The sequence below is a fragment of the Talpa europaea genome (assembly GCF_964194135.1).
Source record: "Talpa europaea genome assembly, chromosome: 2".
In the NCBI taxonomy this organism is placed as follows: Eukaryota; Metazoa; Chordata; class Mammalia; order Eulipotyphla; family Talpidae; genus Talpa; species Talpa europaea.
Genome location: NC_140068.1, coordinates 117,099,020 through 117,114,628, shown reverse-complemented (window position 1 = coordinate 117,114,628; position 15,609 = coordinate 117,099,020). Strand labels below are relative to the sequence as shown.

The following is a 15,609-nucleotide window of genomic DNA, read 5'->3' as shown; positions in this document are numbered from 1 at the left end:
GCCCGGTCCTCTCTGGCTCCCCACTGTACCCCTTTCCACCTCTGTCCCCTAAATTCCCCATTTCCATCTTCTCTCTCTTTTCCAGGAGTCTCCCCATCTTCCTAGTCAGTGCCCTGGGGGCTCTCCTAGGCCCTCCCCTCCTCCAAGGATGGAGAATGTCAGGTGATTCCCAGGAGGAAGGCCTTTTGTCCTTGGAAGCAGAAGCAGAAACAAATTACAGGGACCCTGGGATCTAAGTTTCCATCCCAAGAGACTGAGGCAACCTTTATATTTGGGGATTTTCTCAGAATCTAGGAACCAGTTGTCATGTCCACTGGAGACTAAAAATGAGGACACTAAAACTGACACAGACTTGGGCGCCCCCTTGTGGCAGATCCCTGTCCTGCCGCTGGGAGCCCAGGGAGCCTGGGGAGGGCCTGGCTGAGCAGGAGAAAGGGCGGCTCTGGGCTCCTGTGCTCAGCCCTGTGGCCACACGGGGGCGCTGCCGCGCTGCTCCGGATTTTGGTGGAGCCGCCAGGATGGGGCGGGGTGTGAATTGGGCAGAGTTGGGGGCTCTGGGGTCCGGTGTCCTGGGGTTAGATACTCTGTGAGGAGTCAGAGAAGCAGGACTCAGAGGAGAGAAGACTCTGGAGCCTGCCCTGTGTGTGAGGTTTCCAGCTTTTCTCCCCAGGACCCCTCCAGTCCCTGGATAACAAAACAAGTCCCTGGATTCCAGTCTCTGGAAAACAGGAAAGTGGATCATTTTTTCCTTCTACAATCTATTTAGTATTGAGGACATTAAAAAAAAATAACATTTAAAGAATACTGTTAAATTTACAGAAAAGTTGCAAAGGTAGTACAGTTCTTGTTTACCCCACACCATTTCCACTTTGTTAACATCTTGCATGACTAAAGTTGTTATTTATTTTATAGCTAATAAAGCAATGGTGACACGATTACCAAACTCCATGCTTAATTTCCTTGAATAGTGTCTCAGTGCCTTGGTCTCTCTCCTCACCTTCTGGGATACCTATAACTCTTTTTTTTTTTTTTTTAAGATTTATTTATACATATAAGAACTGGCGTATGGGCCAGAGGCGTGGAGGGTGAGAGAATTCACTGGAGACAGAGTGGGGAGTAGAACAGGCAGACTGACTGAAATACACTGCTGAGGGGAGTAGCTGGCAAGTCAGGAGAGGTCTGCTGTGCCATGTGGGTAGCTCCCTGGCTAGGGCTAGAACTCCTGCTTCAGTGGCTGCTGATAGCTTCATAGGTTGCGTCTTAACTCCTTGCACCACCAGGGAGGTCCTGTGGAAGCACAGGCCGGCAATACCGGAGGGTGCTCTTGGACTTAGGGTCTTGCCATTCAAAGGCAAAAAGCAGTTGATCCTGGGCCTCCCTGGTGGTGCAGCAGTTGAGCGCTGGGTTGCGAAGCTGCCCGCGGCCTCTGCAGCACCGGTTCGATTCCCGGCTGCTCCCCGGACACCGGAGGAGGGTCCCACATGGTGCGCAGACCTCTCCTGCTGCCCGCTGCTCCCCTCAGCAGTGTACTTCGGTCCTTCTGCCTGCTCTGCTCCCCGCTCTGGCTCTGGTGAATTCTCTCACCCTCCCGCGCTTCTGACTGTACCCAGTGCATGTATAAACAAAACAAACAAACAAATAAATAAAAATACATACCTCTTTAAAAAAAAAAAAAAGCAGTTGATCCTGAACATCTATTGGGATACAGAAAAAGTCATCTTTAAGATCTAATATAGAAAACCATCCAAAGTCACCAGGTATGGCAGTTAATAAGGTGTAGGGATTAGGCACAGTCGGGATATAAATCCTGGACAATGTCATTAATGGCCCAAAAATCTTGGACAAAACGGCCTGTATGGGGTTTCCTCACTGGCAACATCGGAGTGTTGTATGGTGAGCGGCAGGGCCTAATGAGTCCAGATTGAAGGAAACTTTTTAACACTGGCTCAATTCCCCTCAAGGCCTCCTTCTTTAAGGGGTATTGCTTCCTCCTTGGGGTTTTGTTCCCTTCTCTCACTTCTTTTTTTTTTTAAATATTTATTTATTTTTATACAAGAACTGGGGTACAGGACACAAGCGAGGGATGGTGAGAGGATTCACCAGAGACAGAGAGGGGAACAGAACAGGCAGAAATACACTGCTGAGGGGAGCAGTGGGCAAGGCAGGAGAGGCCTGCCCCGCCATGTGGGCATCTCCCTGGCCGGCCAGGAATCGAACCAGCGGAGCAGAGGCTGCGGACAGCTTCACAGCGCAGCACTCAACACACTGTGCCACCAGGGAGGCCCCCTTCAATCACTTCTATCTTTACAGGCTCTGCATTTTTCGCACGTCCTGGGGTCCCACCAGCCCATACCCATTTACTTCTTCATTTCCCATTCTTGTAGGCCTTTGGTCCTTTTGTCTCTGTTCTCTTTACCTCTTTGTTCACAAAGCTAGGCATTCTATATTCTCATCAATATTGGAGGCTGGCTCTACTCCACAGGCCAAGAACTTGAACTCAAGACACTGTGCTTGTGAGAAAGAGTGCTGGCTCATAAGTTTAGAATACCCACGGCTTCAACAAGATAGAAGTTTGTGGCTTCTCACCAAACGTCTGAGTAGGTTGGTTGTAAGAAGGCTTTCTGTTGTGGCCTTCCTGGGATCCCAGTGACTGCTGCGGTCTCTTTGCGCACTTTAGTCAATTTAGAATTCAGAACTGAGAATGTCGCTCCAGTGTCCACCAAGAAATCGATCAGACGATCCCCCACAACGAGTGTTACCGGGGCTCTGAGGGGGTTATTGTAATGGGCTTCTTTAGATCTAGTGGAGCCCCCGGGCACCCCTATTCTTCATCTGAACCTTCTCCCTGTACTATCATTTGTCTCCTTTCCTCAGCTCTTGGCTCTAGATTCCTTCTACTCTCCGTCTTCCCTCCTATCTTCACCTGAGCCTCTACTCTGGGCTACCATTTCTGTCCTTTCCTCTCTCCACGGCTCTGGGTTCCGTGTGCTCCGTCTATATTCCATCCAGTCACCCCTGCGTGAATCGTCATGTCGTGGTGTCCTCAGTCTTCTGTCCTGTCTTCTGTCATTATTACCTCTGCCGCATCCCTGTAATCTGGGACAGCTGCACTTCAAATGTCCCTCTTCCCTGCAGTGAGCACACTGATTTCTCCCTAGGGGTTCTCTTCTCCTGGGTTCACTTCTGGGTTCACGTCTCAGTCTGTGACTGTTTCCCTGAAACCCTGTCCTGTGCTCTCTTTGTACAAAAACCGCTACAGGCTTCGGTCTCCTGTCCTGTCTATTATTATAAACCCTAAATGTCCACTACCTGGGACGGACTCATCTCTGTGACGCCGTCCACCTTTGCTTACTTTCTCCTTATGTCTGGGGCACTATGTGTGATGAACGCCATAGTGATCAGACGAGCATTTTCTGGGGCATCTGGGTTAGTATCCGTGGGGTTGGTTCACGTCTGAATAATTCTCTCAAGGAACTTCAATGGGTTCTCGTTAGCTCCTTGTTCAAGTTGTAATATTTTGTTAATTTTTTTTTGCTTGGGGACTCCCTGCTGCAGTCCTACCAGTAAACATTTTTTGTAGAGCTCTAACATCGCCATTCCTCCATTGTTGGGGTCCCATTCAGGATCTACCACTATGGCTCTGGGGACAACCATCTCTGGCTCTGGGGATTCTCTGTCCTGTTGGTGGAGACAGTCAGCCTCCTCCCTGGCTTTCCTGAAAACCATTCTCTGCTTGTGCAGAGTCAGCAAAGTTTGAGGCATGGACTGTATGTCTGCCCAGTTAGAGCGGTGGGGGAGGAACACAGAGGTAAACAAGTTCGCCATCCTCTTAGGAGCCTGCCGATATGAGGGGACAGAGCTCCTCCAAGTTAGGAGGTCTGCGGTGCTTAAGGGATGGTGTGACCAAAAGTACCCAGCAGGTCGCCCATGTTCATTTAAGCCACCCATCGGCATCTGTCAGAGAGGAAATTGTCCTGCTTCAGGGTGACTCTTCCTGCCAAAGTGGGTGCCCCATCTAGTGTGGGGGGAGATGCCTTTTTTTTTTCTTCCCTGGAGCGCAGTGGAGGCTGTGAAACCTCTGGAGTCTGCGTGGGAGGGGCCTTGTCACACGGAAACGGTGTTTGTCCTGATGTGTTTAAGGTGTTTAACACGTGATAATCCTCCTCTTCTAACTCTGCCCTCTTGCAGTCCTCATGGGAAGGGGAAGGTTTATCCCTTCTCTGTGCCATCAGCTGAACCTCTGCCATATCCAATTTATGGAGGGCAGCCTGTAGCTGGTCCTGCATACTTTTAAAAGCTTGATCCTGCATGCTTTTAAAAGCTGACTCAAAAACACTACGGTTTTCATCCCTCATACTCTTAATAGTTAAATCAAGAGCCTGATTTTGTTGTTGCATAGCTAAGCTAAGAGCCTGAATTTGTTGTTGCATAGCTAAGTTAAGAGCCTGAATGTGTTCTTGCACATTCTCAGTATGTGAAGTAGAACATCTACCTCTCATGGAAACAAGAATGTAGCAAATGGCGCTTATGCACATTACCAAAAAAAAAAAAAAACCCAGAAGCAAAGATTGTAAAGTAGGGATGGCTTGTAAACCACCCACATATGTGTACAGGAGTAAAAAAATGTACCATATACCAGGTTTTATCAAATTATGTACATTTATAAAACTGGTGATAATATTTAATGGAAAAAGGCTACTTAAACTCAAGGCTGGAAAAAACTGAAAGAACTCAAAGTAGGGATAAAACTGCTTAAGCTCATGGTTGAGGCCGGGCTTTACTAAAAAATACACCCACAAGAGAGAGCTGTACACAAGGGGGAAAAAAAGCAGACTTTTCAAGACCTGAGACAGAGATTACACCATGCATCCTGCAGACCCAGTGGCACTTGCAGTGACCATCGCAAGGAAAGTTACTTTGGGCTGGTCAACCAGAGGTGTAACCTGGTCAACCACGTTGAACACCAAACTTTTACAGGACAACCCCCATATGAAATGGGTTGTGTGACTGGGTCCTCACCTGCGCGCTTAAAAGGGCCTTATTAAGACTTGACTGCAGGCACACACAAATGGTTAATAAAAGGTTTATTTACAAAAGAAGGAGAAATTTAGAAATGAATAACTCAGGGAGAAAAAGAGGGAGATAAATTCATGAATGCGTCCTACAAGTTCTGCTGACCTGGAATCCCAATGGCACGCTGAGAGCTGGCGACGAGCCAAGAGCTATGTGCGGCCAACACAAGCCCATGTGTCAGGTTTCATACCAAATCTGGCAGCTTAACCCCACCCTCAGGTCCCAGCAACCCTCTCTGTGGTGATGAAGGGATTTGTCATTCCCAGTGTCCTGATGGCTTTGGTCTGGAGTGGGGGTGGAGTCCACAAAGCCTGTATGAAGCTTGCTCAGGACATCCTGTCCCCCTAACATTGTCACTATACTTTTTATTTTGTAATAAAAGTTTTCATAAAAATATTTTATTCCTATTAACATGTAGGGTTGCTAATATCGTTCTAAATGAATAAGTATTTTTTAATTTTCGATCTCTAGTATGGCAAATATTGATAGATATAATCCACAAAATTATCGTGGATCCTCATTCATCTGTGAGAGTGTATTCAGATCATAAAGACAAAAATTTTGAGAATCGCTGATTTAAACAGACCCTGGTACTCAGAGAGACGGTGTGAGAAAGGCTCCTCAATGCAGAAGCAAAGACGCCAGAGCCAAGAGCCACCTGCAGGAGGGTCGGTCGGGACCCACTCCCAGCTCTCAGGCTGGTTCTCAGGGCTTCAGGCCTCAGGACAGTGTTTGGGTGGGGAGCCAAGCGCAGGGAATATTCATCTCCACTTTGCCCTATCACAGGCTGCGCCAAGTCCTTCACCCTGTACATGCCCAGCTCTAATTCCCTGTACACGACCGTCCGCATAAGTCAGTCAGCGTCAAGGTTTTCGGGGTGTAAGTCTGCACTGGGTTTTGGAGTCTTCCCAGACCAGGAGGATCCGGAATATGCCGCCCCCAACCTTCCTCCTGCTGCTGTCCGGGGCCCTGGTCGTGACTGAGACCTGGGCAGGTGAGTGCGAAGTTCGGAGGGGAAAAGTTCGGAGGAGAAAAGTCCTTCCAGGCTTTGGCCTGGAAGGAGTGAGAGGACCCTGCAGTGGCCAGGACCCAGGAAGAGTCCCCCGACCGCCCTCTCCTCAACCCACATCAAACCCCACACCTCGGTGTCCTGCTCCTCCCTTCCACCCACTCCTGTGCCCTGACCTTTTCCTGCCACCCCTTTTTACTCTCAAGAATCCCCTTGCTCTCTCCCCCTGCCCGGCCCCTTCATCCTCGGACCCAGACACTGGCGCCCAGAGGAGAGTTGGGGTCTCAGCCCCTCCCCTCCCCCAGGCTCCCACTCTGTAATGTATTTGCACACCGCGATGTCCTGGCCTGGCCCCGGGGAACCCCGCTTCATCTGCGTGGGCTACGTGGACGACACGCAGTTCCTGCGGTGCCACAACAATGACCCGAGTCTGAAAATGGAGGCAACAGTGCCCTGGATGGAGCTAGAGGGGTTGGGAGAGCCAAAAGCGGATTGTCGAGAGCCACGTACACCTGTCCAGGCTCCAACTGAGCAACCTGCGGATACACTACAACCAGAGCGGAACAGGTGCGTGATCCCCGCCTATGGACAGGGGTTCCCTCCAGTCTCTGGGTCCGAGCTTCCCCCGAGGCCTTGGAACTTTTACCCTGTTTCTATTTTAGTTTATTACAAATCCCCAGCAGCTGCGCTTGCCTGGGGATGGGAGGTGCTAAGTGGGTGCGGCTGACGTGGCGGGGGCGGCCGGTGCCTCACACCTTGCAGGTGAGGGATGGCTGTGAAGTGGGCCTGGACGGTAGCCTAAGCCGCTTCAATCAGTTCGCCTACGACGGCGTTGATCCCCTCACCCTGATGGAGGAGCTGCGCGCCAGGACCCCAGCGGGCATGGAGGTGCAGACCTGGGAGGGTGAGTGGGAGGAGGTCCTCGCTCGGAATTCCACACTCCCCGCCTGGAACACGAGTGTGGCCAGTGGCTCCAAGGACAACTGAAGAAAGGGAACCGGACACTGCGTGCAAGTAAGAGTTGCCTCGGGCCTCCCCTAGGGCCAAGGCTGGGTCCAGCACAGGGAAGCAGAGTGGGCTCAAGGCCAGATACCACCCTCCTATGGCCCCAGAAGGTGAGGAGTCCTCCTTGGTGTCCAGATCCTGGAAAGTGACCCCTAGAGTGCCAGCCCTTCCTGGGGGCAATTAAGGAAGGCGCTCTCTCCAGGTGAGGAACAGTCCTGAAATAACTGATCTCTCTGATCCTGGCGGTGTTCTGGTGAACCGTGTATTTCTTGCTCACATCTGATTCTCAGAGGTCTTGGATCCTGACTCCAACTTTCCTGAGTCACTTGGGCCTCTATCCAGGTCAAGACGAGAAGTCTCTAGTCTCTCCCTCAGAGCCCTGCAGCCTGCTACCCTGAACTGCTGCACCCTGATTCTAGAACTTTCCAAGGATTAAGAGACTATCCCAGTGATCCAAGGCCAGGCTGGTGTTCCAGTTTTGCACTCTGTCCACCCAATGCAATTATCTGTCCATTCTCAGGATGGTCACATGAGGCTGCTTCAGTGGCCTATGAAAGTAACCTAAAGTATGAATTTTCAGAACTCCTAAAGACACTCATGACCCACTATGCTACCTCTGACCATGAGGTCACCCTGAGGTGCTGGGCCCTGGGCTTCTACCCTGTGGACATCATCCTGACCTGGCAGTGAGATGGGGAGGACCTGACCCATGACATGGAGCTGGTGGACACCCGGCCTGGGGGGGATGGAACCTTCCAGAAGTGGGCGGCTGTGGTGGTGCCTTCTGGAGAGGAGCAGAGATACACGTGCCGTGTGCAGCATGAGGGGCTGCTGGAGCCCCGAGTCCTGAGATGGGGTAAGGAGGGGGTCATGGGCACAGAGCTTCTCAGGGGCATCAGGAGCCCTTCTGGAGCCCTCCAGCAGGATGGGGGCTGAGGCCTGAAAGTCAGAGTCTCAACTTTTCCCTTCCAGAGCCACCTCCTCAGTCCTCCTTCCCCACCGTGGACATCATTGCTGTCCTGGTTCTCCTTGGGGCTGTGCTCACTGGAGCTGTGATTTGGAGGAAGAGGCTCTCAGGTAGAGAAGACCTCATATGAGGTCTGAGATTTCTTGTCTAACATCTGCTTGATACTGTGAGGCATGATCTCACATACATGCACTTTCTCAGCTGAGAGCCAGGTTTGCTGACACTTTTTTGTAAAGCTCATGAAACTCCTTGGTATGAAAAATGAAGGACAAATATTTCAACTGATGACTTTGGTCATGGGGACCTCACTTGAGTAGCTGCAGGTAAAAAGCAAATGTCCCTGCTAAGGACGGAGGAGGCTGGCCCAGCTCCCACAAGTGCTTTCTCCTCATGTTCCCTGATCCTGTCCTGAAGACCAGGACAGGCCAGTTCCTCAGGACTTCTTGGTCCTGCGTCCTCCCTGACCTCTCACAAAATGTTTTCTTCCTATAGGAAGAGAAGGAGAGAAATACTAAGTCTGGATATGTGGGGTAGGAAGACCCTTAGAAAAGTGTAGATGGTGGTCCTCCCTGGTGGCACATGGACTTGGGCACGGCACTATGGGGTGGTCTGCTGCCTCTGCAGAGCGAGTTCAGTCCCCAACCAGCCAGGGTGCATCTCACATGGCGAGACAGACCTCTCCTGTCACGCCCGCTGCTCCCCTCAGCAGTGTATTCCAGTCAATCTGCCTGTTCTGTTCCCCACTCTGTCTCTGGTGAATCCTCTCACCCCCCGCATCTCTGGCCTTTATCCCAGCTCTTATATGCATAAATGAATAAATCTTTAACAAAAGAAAAGTGTAGATGGAGTCCATGGGGGAGCTCACCCACCCCATAATCGCTCCTTAGTCTCATCTTCTGGGCACTTTAATCAGGGTCTGTCTTCTGGTTTTGCCCCAACCAACTTTTAAAGTAAAACTCTGGGGCCTCCCTGGTGGTGAAAGGGTTTAAGATACAACCTATGAAGCTCGCCACAGCCACTACAGCATGAGTTCGATCCCCTGCCAGGGAGCTACCCACATGGCACAGCAGACCTCTCCTGATTCACCCGCTGCTGCCCTCAGCAGTGTATTTCAGTAGATCTGCCTGTTCTGTTCCTCACTCTGTCTCTGGTGAATCCTCTCACCCCCCCCCCCACAACTCTGGCCTGTATCCCAGCTCTTATATGCACAAATAAATAAATCTTTAATAAGAAAAGACCACCTAACTTCTCTTGTTGCAAAGGGTACCTGCATGTGTCTGTCTGTGCTCCTACTAGCATAACGTGAGGAGGTGGGGAGACTGGCCCAGCCCTGCCCACCAGATCCCTCCCCACACTGACCTGTGTCTCTCCCTGATGACTTTCCTGCTCCAGCAGAGGCGGGACTGGGTCGTCTTCATCCCTGTCTTAACTTCTATTGCACTGAGCTGCAGCTTCTCCTCTGTTAAAATAGAGAATCTAAATAAATCTTAAGAAAAAATAAAATAGAGAATCTGATACTAAACAGAAGGGGCTGGAAAGGCCACATGCAGTCGGATTCTGGCAGCAGCCGTAGCAGCTCTTGCCTTTCCTGGCTCTCCTTGCTTTCTCGGGAAACATGGCTTCCGGCGTGGCTGTCTCTGAAGGTGTCAGGAAAGTGTCCAAGGACATGAAGGTGCGTAAGTCATCAACACCACAGGAAGTGAAGAGGCGCAAGAAGGTGGTGCTCTTCTGCCCAAGTGAGGACAAGAAGAACATCATCCCGGAGGGCAGAGAAATCCTGGTAGCTGATTTGGGCCAGGCCATGAATCTTTGTCAAGATACTGCCAGACCAGGACTGTGCCCTCCATGACGCAACCTAACAGACCAAGGAGAGCAAGAAGGAGGCCTTGATGCTTATCTTCTGGGCCCCTGAGTGTGCACCCTTAAGCGCAAAATCATCTCTGCCAGCTCCAAGGAGAAGCTGACATGGATCAAGTATGAATTACAAACTGCTGGGGCCTCCCTGGTGGTGTAAGGGGTTATGTCTCCGCAGTATGAAGCTATCTGCAGCCACTGCAGCACGAGTTCGATCCCTGGCCAGGGAGTTACCCACATGGCGCAGCAGACCTCTCCTGTCTCGCCCGCTGCTCCCCTCAGCAGTGTATTTCAGTCTGCCTGTTCTGCTCCCCACTCTGTCTCTGGTGAATCCTCTCACTCCCCACCCCACACCTCTGGCCTGCACCCTAGCTCTTGTATGCATAATTTAAAAAAAAAAAAACTCTACCCTGGCAGAGAAGCTGGGGGTAGCGTGTCATCTCCCTGGAGGGCAAGCCCCTTCCAACCCCTGCCTAAAGCATCTGGCTTCCCCAGACCTGCCCACAGGGGTTGCAGACTGCCCCCTTCCTGCCAGACCAGAGGGACTAGGGAATCCCAGCAGGGGGAGGACAATGCCTCTACCTAGTTGCCAAAAGCCCCCCCACCCCCAGAACTTCTTCCAACCTCCATCCCTGACAGATCTGGCCTTCCCAAACCACCTTTGATCTGATCCCTCTTGGGTTTAAGCAGACCACGTTCCCCCCAGAAGGGAATTATGACTGTTTTGTGCTCAGTTCTGTTCTCCTCCTCTGGGTGCCCCCATCTCCAGCAGCAAGAGGAATATTGGGGTATTTTTTATAAAGATATATTTATTTATTTATTTATTTATTTATTTATTTATTTATACAAGAACTGGGGTACAGGCCAGATGCGCAGGAGGGTGAGAGGCTTCACCAGAGACATATATACACAGTTTTCTTTTAATTGTTGTGCTTTTCCTTTGTAATAGAAGGTCCCTTACTAGTCCTGCCTCCATGAGTGGCCATGACCAGGGAGGGGGAGGGGAACCAGGCAGTGTGGGGAGTGGGTCATCTCTACGACATCCCGTTTCTACACAGAATCAGACAGCACAGGGTTGCTATTGCGGTTGAAAGGTGGCAGCACGGAAGAGAAGGAACAGTGAGGGCTTGGAGTATTATTAAAAATAAATAAATACCCCGGGACTCCCCTTATGGCGCAGGTGGTTGAGCACAGCGCTGTGAAGCTGTCTGCAGCCTCTGCAGCGCCAGTTCGATCCCAGCCGGCGGGTGAGGGTCCCACATGGCACAGCAGACCTCTCCTGTCTCGTGCGCTGCTCCCCTCAGCAGCGTATTTCATCAGTCTGCCTGTTCTGCTCCCCGCTCTGTCTCTGGTGAATCCTCTCACCACCCCTTCCCCCGTACCTCTGGCCTGTACCCCAGTTCTGGTATGCATTAATAAATAAATCTTTAAAAAAAAAAGAAGGAAAAAAATAAAATGAAAAAAAAAGGAAATGCAGGAACATTCATCTGGGAGATGAGTCATAAAGATAAATCTCTCAAACAAGGGGGAAATTGCAACAAATGGGGGGAAGACAAACTCTTAGTCTTGCTAATGCCCATCAAAGACAAACCTGTAGGGACATAGGGGAAAGACAACCTTGTTAATGCCTGTCCAAGAGACTAGTCATTTGTAACTGTATCACCCCCACCTGTAGAGGGGCTGAGAGGAGGTCAGGCAGGGAGCAGGTCGGGCAGCAGGGGAGGGAGGGATGTGGAGGTTCCTGTGTCCATTAAGGGGGTCAGTGTAGATGGTGGGATGGGAGCAAAGCCCTGGGGAGGAGTGATGGGGTGAGGGTCCCATGGAGGGAACAGCCCATGGGGGACTGGCTGGTGCCCGGTGAGCAAGGACAGAGGGGGTCGCCCTGCTCATTACTTACAGGAAGGACATGAGAGGTGAGCCTCAACTAGTGACTTGATGGTCGTAAGTTATATCTCAATTAAGTGGCTTTAGAACCATATTAAGAAATGGGTCTACAAGTTGCCCTGTGTCTGTCCTCCACTGTACCCACATCCAGGGCTTGTGGGGCAGGAAACTGCCTCAGCCCACGAGGAGCTGAGCACAGACGGCTTCACTGCACAGATGCTCTCAAGGAACTTCCTCTGCATGGTCCTGAGTCACGTGATGAGATGCTGACATTACGCTGCTTCTGTGATGGGAGAGACTTTTGGGGGCCTTGGGTGGGAGGCAGCTTATTTTTCATGTGGGCAGAATGGAAATAATGAGTGTCCAGAAGTTCTTCTGTGTTGATTTTTGATTTTCCACCAATTCGGTGATAAACATGAGGGGAGACAACTCCCCGCTGTGAGTGTGTCTGACTCTCTGGCTCTTCCTTGTGAGGAGAATGAAGCAGAAGGGACGTGCAGAGTCAGGCTCACAGGGGCTGAGACTTCCCGCCCGGGCTCCCCTCCTGGTCCCTCTCTGGGGTGACTCCCTGCACACGGTGGACCCTCAGCTAAGGGGATGCCCCCAGTACAAGGACCTGAGGGTTTTCTCCAGGAGCCACATGCAGGAGCTCTGAGGCAGGTCCTTCCACGCTGATCACGGCCGTTCAGATCCGCCAACATCTCGTCCCCATCGCAGCCTCGTGGGACCCAGAGCTGGAGCCTCTGAGGGAGGCCCCTCCTGCCGCCTCCCCCTCAGAGACTGTGGAGACGCCAGATCTTTGTTTTAGGTGCAAAGGAGGAAGAGATTTGGTACAAACCAGTAAAATATTCAGGCGATAAAGTGATCAGTGGCTGTTTTCTCACAAGAAACAGTGGAGGCCAGAGTAGCTCACGTGACGGTCAAGGTCCTGATTGCAATGAGCTGTCAGACAAGGATTCCACATCCTCTGAAGTGTCCTTCAAAATATGTGATTTTAAAAAATGAGTTCTACCGTTTTTAGATTCCCATTTAGTTTTACTCTTTTTTCTTTATACTATCCCCAGAGCGGTGTCTGCAGGGTCATGGCACAGAGGGGCTGTCAGCAGCCTGGAGCTGTAAGCAGGGCTGACTCTGACCCGCCTGCAGGGAGTGGGGCCCTGGAGCCCCAGAATCAGCCCCCAGGGCTGGCCCTCCAGAGCAACACAGGCCTTTCTCCTCTTGATTCCCTGAATCACCTCCTCTTGATTCCAGGAATCTCCCTGCCACCCGAGCATTGGGGAGTTGGGGAGGATGTTGAGGCTCAGGAAATGGGGGCCTCCTCCTAACCATCTGTCCTCTCCTCCTCTCTCTCCTTCATCAGCCTGAGTGTGTGTGTTTGAGTCACACCAGCCCTGCACGGACAGGAGAGGCCCAGAACTTAAGTGATTCCCTGGTCAGTTACAGCACCAGCCCCTCTGCAGTCCCACCAGGGGAGACAGAGACTCTCCCAGCCCCAGCCAGAGCCCTGTCACCCACACAGACCTTCCCCTCACAGTGTCCCCAATGCTGCCCCTAACTGGCCCCACCCTCCCTGGTGCCCCCACCACTCCTTTTGGGCCCCATTTTCCTAGTCCCCATTTTCATCCTCTGCTCCATTTCCAGGAGCCTCCCTGTCTTCCTAGTCATGCCCTGGGGGCTCTCCTCAACCTCCCCTCATTCAGGGATGGAAAATTTTTTAAATATGTATATTTATTTCCTTACAGCGTGGGTCATCTTTCTATAGTTATTGTTTCTCTTAGGTGCGGCCCTTTCACCAATGATCCACCACACACCACCACCAGCTCCTCGTGTCTCTCCCCGGCTCTGATCACTCCTGCTCCCCCCTGCTGTAAGACGTGGATGGGTGGTTGGCCCACGGGTCTTGGCGTTTTCCTGGAACCTTGTCCTTTTCCTAGGTGAGGACCTGGGCTCCTGGGTAGAATTGAATGTTAATTCCCAGGTGGAAGTGATTTCACCTCTGGAAGCAGAAGCAGAAACAAATGACAGAGACTCTGGAGTCCAAGGATCCATCCAAGACTAAAGGAAACTCTATATTTGGGAGATCAGCCCATAATCTGGGAATCAGCTGTTATGACCTGGAAACCTGCTTTGTCCTTTGGCCATAGGACAAGAAAATTTGAGGACTTCAGACCTGACACTGGACTTGGGCGCCCCCTTGTGAGCAGATCCCTGTCCTGCCGCTGGGGGCCCAGGGAGCCTGGGGAGGGCCTGGCTGAGCAGGAGAAAGGGCAGCTCTGGGCTCCTGTGCTCAGCCCTGTGGCCACACGGGGGCGCTGCCGCCTGTTCCGGATTCTGGTGGAGCAGCCAGGACGGGGCGGGGGCTGAGGTGGGCAGAGTTGGGGGTCCTGGAGGGCGGCGGCGTGGGGGTGAAATGCTCTGTGAGGAGTCAGAGCAGCAGGGCTCAGAGGAGAGGAGACTCCGGAGCCTGCCCTGTGTGTGAGGTTTCCAGCTTTTCTACTCAGAACCCCTCTCTCCAGTCCCTGGACGGTGATTCCTGGGACCAATGGAAAAAGAGAAAATTTTTCCTTCCATAACCTATTAAATATTGAGAGTATTTTAAAAAATAACATTTAAAGAATACTGTTCGATTTACAGAAAAGTTGCAAAGGCAGTACACGTCTTGTTTCTCCCACACCATTTCCATGTTAACATCCTACACGAGTACAGTTTTTTTTTTTAACAACTACTGCAGCAATGTTGACATAATAACTAAACGCCATACTTTCATTTCAGTTTTTGCTAATGTCCATTTGATGCTCCATAATCCCATCCAGTTTGCCTGGATGACAGTTCCTCAGACTTTCCTTGTTTTTATAACATTGACACTGGTGAGGAGTGATGTTCGGGAGAGGTGTTGGGGTCACAGATGGAGGTTCTTGGGTCACCTGTAAGAAAAGCTTCACCAGAGTCCTCCTCTCAGTGGCGTGAGGGGACACACACACACACACACACACAAGGAAAGAAGACGATGCTTGTGCAGACACCAGTAGACAGGAGGAGCTGCCCTTGGAGAGGGCGGGTGTGTGAGGAGAAGCCTGCAGGCCCCAGGCGGAGCCTTGGGAGCAGAGCTGCGTCTTCCTGGGGCAGAAAAGGCACTGAGGTCGTGTTCTAGTTGGGAGGGCTCATTCCTTTGTGGAATTGTCATCTGTTGTTAAATTAATTACTTCTATGGTGTGACTAGGCTGATTTGTCAGGAGCAGCGAGTTTCTGCAGTGGCTCCATCCCTGTATCCCGCCTCTGGTCTGCACCTCCTTATACTTCCTGTAGCATCTGATACTTGCTATAGCAGTTGGCCCACAGCGATTTTCATTTCCATAATTGATTTAATGACTATGTTAATCACTTCTACCCCCACCTCCAGTTTCAGGTCTTGTGACCCCTCCACCCTAAATTTCCTACTCTTAGCCTCCGTCAAGGAGCACTGCTCAGGAGTATTGTCCCTCAATTTAGGTTTTTTGTTTTGACTGGGACTGTGGGTTTGGGGAAGCAGACTCCAGGGCTGCAGGGACATTGTCCACTCACCACGGCAGTGCTCATTATGTCCACCTGACCCATCACTGATGGTGTTAACCTTCAACACCTGGCTAAGGCACACTTTCCCAGATTTCTTCCTGAAAAGCTTCTCTTTTTCCCATTTATTTAGAGGCTGTTGTCTTTGGAAGGAAGTCACTATGGGCAGCTCACACTTACGGGTGTGCTGCTATAAACATTTACATGCATGATTCTACTCCTAGGCATTGACCCAAATGACACAGAAACATTCATTTCAAGGGCACGT

At 51.2% G+C, this 15,609-nt stretch overlaps 1 pseudogene across 1 annotated transcript in view; it reads left to right on the top strand.

Moving 5' to 3' along the window:
* The first annotated feature begins 6,003 nt into the window (after positions 1 to 6,003).
* Positions 6,004 to 15,609, top strand: part of LOC311188281 (HLA class I histocompatibility antigen, alpha chain G-like) — a 678,711-nt pseudogene continuing 669,105 nt past the window's right edge. Inside the window, exon 1 of the transcript in view lies at positions 6,004 to 6,067. The product of the transcript in view is annotated as an HLA class I histocompatibility antigen, alpha chain G-like (transcript). The remainder of the gene's footprint in view (positions 6,068 to 15,609) is intronic.